Raw genomic sequence first — 6,707 nt, 5'->3', positions numbered from 1 at the left:
TGGAGTCTGTTCTTATCCAATGGCAGAGACCTTCTTCAATAGGTTGGAGTTACTTCCACCTGTTAGAACCTTAACTTTGGTCAGAATATAGACACCATACCACCCCGATGCTCTACTGGTTAAAGTGCATACCATATAATCATAATGTTCTCCATTTGCTAGCAGCTCTAGACCTCTGCAGCCATGGTTGCACTCCTTTCTCTACTATTGTTCCCTGCTTGGATCCTCATACAAAACATAGGGACTCATGGCCATCTGTGGTTAGTCCATTTGGGGGATTAGCTTAGCTTAGTTTCTTGGCTGTTTCGACATTCCCAACATAAACTGGTTGGAGTGGTTACATAACTGCTACAAATAATGCAAAGTTAAGATCAGATATTTAATAATTTTGTATATATTTTTGAGGAAACTGCATCTATGATGACACAACTATGAGTGGGCATATTGATAATCCACCCATGACATTAATATCTACATTCATAATGTCATTTGAGCAGCTTGCTGAGATGTATGATTATCACTACATGGTGGCAAAAAAACCTCATTATATTCTCAACTTTGACTTTTATTCACCCTGTTATTACATTTTGGTTGAGAATAGTGTCTCTTTTTTCTCTATTTCAGAGAAAACCTGCCTCTGAAAGCCATGCAGAAGAGGAGGAGCGTTAAATAGTCAGAATTTGGCCTCCAAACTGTAGAATCTCCAACCAACCAGCAGCCAACCAGCAGCATAAATGTGCTGATGTGTGGTGGAGGGTAAGTGTTGGACAAGTGTGTGTACACAAGCATGCACAATCCCATTTCCACATACTACGCCCCACATGAATATGCAAGCGGTAGGAGGGGGTGGGGGGGATGAATGATTGAAATAGTGTGAATGAAGTAATCCCTCACTTACTCCTTCTCATTACTGGCCCACAGCGCCATAAACACAAACTGCTCCAGTTTCATAGTGTCTTTCTCGACCTTTTTTTTTTTTAGTTTCATCCTGATGATTTTGAATTTGCACTCTGGAGAAAACATTCGGTCTCTAACCTTTCCCTTCTATTTTCTGACACCGAGTGATCAGCCCACAGGCCCACCTTCAAGCCATATTCTGCATTCAACTTGCGTATCTTTTAACTCGATCCCGAATCGAGATGCAGATCATTTCCTGTTCAAATCTCTTATCTGTTTGTCATGCCCAGTTGTTGGCTCTCTTTCTATCTCCTCATCTGTATTCCAAACAGAGAATGCAGTCAGATAAGAGAGAAAGAAGAAGAAGAAAAAACCCCTCATCCCTCCCATACTCTCTTCTCTCTCCTCACAGCCGCCTACCTTGCCTTCCCACCTCCCCTTCTCCCATTCTGACTCATACTGAAATCCCAGCGAGCATCCTCTCTCTCCCCACCCCTCCACTCTCATTTGTGTTTTCTCTCCCTTTGATTGCCAAGCTGGCTCGAACGCAACGAGCAGGGCAAGAGAGAATGAGCAGAAGAAAAGGATGGAGAGGGAGTGAAGGGATAGAGGCAGAGAGGAGGAGGAGGAGGAGGAGGAGGAGGAGGAGGAAGACTCTATGCTGCCAAACGTGCCTGTAATGAGGATTCTGTCAAAGGAAGGCAGGGGAGGAGGAGGAGGAGAGTGTGTGTGGAGGGGAGGATGGAGGGGGGTGTGTGTCAGAGTGAGATGGAGGTTTGGAAAGAGTGGGTGTTTATTAGTGAAACCCCTCTCGCCCCCACATCGCTCCCTCCACTGTCTCCTCATGCCTACAAGATTTGTGAGATCACAAACCCACACTCACACACAGTAGTAACTCCACATCCACCCACTCACACACACACACACACACACACACACACACAAGAAGAGATAGATATTGTGAACCTACTCAGAAACTTTGAACATATATGTGTATGTGAGTCTGTTTTAATGTCATCTGACAGATATGAGGCAGAAACACACATGTAGTGGCACGTTTTCTTCCTCAGTAACATGTGTTTCCACTGTCGCAGGAGCCAATTAAATGGCTCCGGCAAAATTGACTTACCTGAGATGGTGTGACGAAATTATTCCCGTGATTTCATTACGGCGACAGAGCATCTGTAGCACACCATGCCAAGAAACGGTCTTTTAACAAAGTCATATGCCGTCTCTTCTCATCTGCTCTAACTCCAACAGTGACTCACACAAAACTTCACAACATTATGCCAAAGTCATATGCTGAATGTAATTACTGTGCAGTGCCAGCTGTGTGTGTGAGTGTGTGTGTGTGTGTGTGTGTGTGTGTGTGTGTGTGTGTGTGGAGGCGGGGGTGGTGGTAAGCGTGGGCGGTCATTTCTGCATGTGCGCATGTGTTGGAGGGGCTGTCAGAGAGAGTGAGTGCATCTGTTTACACAAGTTTAGTTTGGGGATGAATGGAATCTTTTTTGGGCAGATGACCAAGAATGTGTCTGTGTTCAAGTTTCCAAGCCTACATCATGTCTTAAATCCCTTTTTACTGACATACAGCGATGAGCCACAACATTATGACCACTGACAGGTGAAGTGAATAGCATCAATCATCTTGTTACAATGCAATGTTCTACTGGAAAACCTTGAGTCCTGACATTCACGTGTTGATGTTTGACATGTACCACCCACCTAAGCACTGCAGGTCAAGCAACTCCCCTCCCCATCATAGCAACAGCAGTCCTTCATGCCAGTTGCCACCTTCAGCAGGACAATGCACTCCGACACACTGCAAAAACTGCTCAGGAGTGGCCCAGGGAACACGACAGTGTTAAGCTGTTCACCTAGGTTCCACACTCCCCAAATCCAAATCTAACTGAGCATCTGTGGGATGTGCCAGGACAAGCCTGCTCTAGATAGGTCCCACCCTCTAACCCGCAGGACTCACAGAATTCATTGCCACAGGATATCCCTAGAGGTCCTGTGTCCATGCCCCACTGGGTCAGAGGAGTTTTAGCAGCATAAAGGAGACAAACACAGTATTAGGAAGGTGGTCATAATGTTATGCCTGATCGGTGTATGTAGTCCAGTTGAAATGAAGCAGGTGCTTCCATGTAAGTTTATGTCTCAATGGAAGATATAAAAGCACATTATCTGAAGTTTATTTGTCAAACTTTCACTGACCATCAGGTGGGACAGTCATTACAAACTCGTGCTGTGCAATCATTTCAGTTTCAGTTTCCAAACTGCTTGCCAGGGAGACATATGCCAAAAACAACCATTAAAGTGCTTCCCCAGTCACTGATTTAACCCATAAAAACTCATCTCTGTGTAACAAAGTTACATATTTAGAAGTTTATCCATGAAAATAATCCTTTCATACTTTAAAAAGTCTTAGATGTAACTCTGTACTGTTGTTTCCTTTAGAATTAGTGAATCTCTGATGTCCTCACCCCTTTCTCTCTACATACACCTCCACTACTTGCTGCCACTCGGACACACCAGCTCACCTATGACTCTGCTAAGACACTGTAACCATGCTCTGTGCTCGACAGTGGCAAGTTGTAATATTAGAGTGATTCCAGTATGCATGTCCAAACCAGAAGCTGAAGAAATCCTGAAGAACGTTGGAGGGAAAACATGAAGGAATATTAATAATAAGCAGATCATTTGAGGGCAGCTGTTGTAAACACAAGAACTGGCCCTGTAGAACCAATTTCACGGCTGTTTTGGGTGGAAAAAAGTACGTAGTCCAGCGTAGGTGCTTTTGAGTGGCCCTAAAAAAAACTGCTTTGGGGGTCTTGTCACTGATTGGTTAAAGTCAAAGAAGACAAATCCCAGTAGGGTAAACTCAAAGAGGACAACATCCGTCTCCCTTAATATTACTGCCAGTGTTCTCTGAAACGTCACCATCTTCAACGTAAAATTCATCATGTAGGCTAACATAACCAAGCTCTGTTGGATTTCCTACATGCTCATAGAACTGAAGATGCATCTCATAATTACAATTTGTTGTTGTTTTGATGCACTCTGAGTTGACAGTCAAATGCCGAATCAACACAATGGAAGCAGGAATGCTGAATAAGGCTGATTACGGGGCTGTTCCTGTGAATGTTCGCCACGCCACCTTGTGACTGCCCCTAGTTCCTGCGATGGAAAATGGCTTATTGATTGTCCCGCCCTGCAAGTTGACAGGATGGGTTCTTTAGAGTTATTACATAAGAAACTCAGCTGGTTGTCTGAATCCAAGTGTTTGAGACTGTAGTTTCAAGGTAGAAACCCTCAGCCACGGCTCCAACTGCTTGCTTCACTTAATATGTGTCCTCTACCATATAAAAAAAAAACCCATATGGATATATTAACAAGAGAAATTTTTCCTTGAAGAGGGCCTTTAAAACAATTGTTGCTTATTGCTCCCATGCAGACCTGTGGAACTGGTTCCAGATAGTGATACTATAGAGGCTAATCTTGAACACAGAAGTTTTGGCTGCAGCTAAGCATAATTCAAACATAGAAATTCACAGAGATCCCAACAAAAATTTCAAAAAAACAAGACAGAAACACCAGATATATAGGATATTTTCATTTGAAGCAAAAGAGGAACCATTAAAAAACATTTATGGTTTCAATATTTTACCTAACTTCAGTGAAGTCTTGGGGCGAAGCTATTAGCGAACGCAGAGCTTGGAATCAGAGCTGAAGAAGTGGTGTTCTTTGTGCTCGACAGTCATGAGTCTTGAAATATGATTAACATCTTTAATAAAACTTTGATCGAATGAGGCCATGAAATGCAGCTTCCACTGCTACAATCTGTGCTTCTGCCTGCCTCAGACTTGTGTGCTTAAAATTCTCTATCTTGTGTTTAGCTGCTGTGTCGACACATCCCTCCATGTATTCCATCTCATGTTGCCTTTTCACTCACTCCTCCCTGTCACCCTTTCCGTTTCTTTTTTGTGAATTATACATTAAAAACCAGTTGAAATGGATATACTCCAAACATCTAGTGCCAGCAAATATGCGTCACACAAGCCTCTGGCCTCAGTCTGTCTCTCCTACACATGGCTTCTTTCATTTCTGTCTCTCTCACTACTTGAGATGTGGATTCCATTTCACTTGTCTCACTTTCATCTCCCAGCCATTTTCATTTTCTTTTATTTGCAACCCTTTTCTTTTTTCAGTCCCAGCATTTTCATTCTGCTCCATCCTCAGCCACAGTGTCCCACTCCCACTGACTGCATTCCCCCATCTGTCCTCCTCCCTCTCCAGTCCAGTCATCTCTAAAAGTCATCTCCTCCCACCTCCCAGTGTCCCAGTGGGGGGAGACGAAAAGAGAGGGAGACAGAGAAAAAAATAGAGAGGGAGAAAATGAGATGGGGGCAGGCGAGATGGAGACACGATTGAGCTGGAGGAACCCCCTGGTGTCAGAAATTCACCTGCAAAAACTCCCAGCTTCCCCCGCTTTTCTCATCTGTATTCATGGTCTCTCCTCTCCTCCTCCTCCCTTCCTGCATCATGCCTCCTCACCTCTCTCCCTCGCTTCCTCTTTCTCTCCTTCCCTGCCTCCCCCTCTCTGTCCTTCTGTGTCTCTTGTCATCCTGCATTGCTCCACCTGCACTGTGGTGCAGCACTGACAATCACAACTCTGCACACGAACACACTTACAGACTCACACACTCACTGACACACACACACACACACACACACACACACACACTGGGAGACACACGCCCACCACTTCCGGCAGCCCCCCCTCCCCTCCCCTCTCTCACATCTCTCCACTGCAGACACGAAACGTTCTACAACCCCTGGTGTGCCAGAGCTTCATCGAGAGTCACTGCTAGCACTACATCAAAACAGTGTTCTGCACACAGTGTGAGTTATTGTTCATGCCACATTAACATAGTTGCAACTGGAAAGCAGAGAAAGAGTTAATGATGGGAGTAAAAGCATCAGAATGATCATATATTGGGGATAAATGACAAAAAGCACAAGTGTCTTTATTTGATATTTGCTGCAGCTTTTTTTCAACTGCTTTACATACAATGCATTTTAAGCACAGTAGAAGACAGAAGTAAGAAAATACCATGAAAGCAATGTGCTGGTTAAAAAACATACACTATAAAATAAACAGTGAATGCATAATGTATATAAATAAATACATAATTAATTTAATTCTTTCTGTCTGCATTTTCTTCAGCATTATAGTAGCAAAACCAACTTCTTGCAAGGAAATTTACACACACACACACGAGTGCACACAGTTTTGATTACCATGCCTGAGAAGTGAGTGAAGCATCTTGGATGAATGATTTAGTGACACAGTGCAGGAGAATGTATGGAAATAGTGGAACTTTGGCTCTGGGTGGAAAAAAAAATCATGAGTGGGAGACTGTAGGAAGGACAAGAGACTCTGGCCCTTTAATATGGTGTTGCTAGGGAAATGAAGCTGTTTACTCTACCATCAGCCACACAGATGATGTCTGCATGAACTCCCCACGTACCGCCTCACACGTGCACGCACACACATGAACATGCATGCAGCGTGCAGCCATCCTGTTTCTCTCATTCGTTTCCCTCCACACCTCCTCATGCAATTTGTGAGATCAGCGCACATCAAAGCGGTGAATGAGTGGAAGGCAAGAGGGGAGAAGAGATGTTGCAATACATTAATTTAAATTTACTACAAAGTGGATGGGAGAAAGTTTGTTGTTGGACCAATCCAAAGGATTGGACAACAGGACAGCTGAGCAAAAAAATATAATCAATCCTGACATCTAGTG

Source organism: Amphiprion ocellaris, chromosome 14 (genome assembly GCF_022539595.1).
Source record: "Amphiprion ocellaris isolate individual 3 ecotype Okinawa chromosome 14, ASM2253959v1, whole genome shotgun sequence".
Lineage (NCBI taxonomy): Eukaryota > Metazoa > Chordata > Actinopteri > Pomacentridae > Amphiprion > Amphiprion ocellaris.
Note: the sequence above shows the minus strand (reverse complement) of the source record.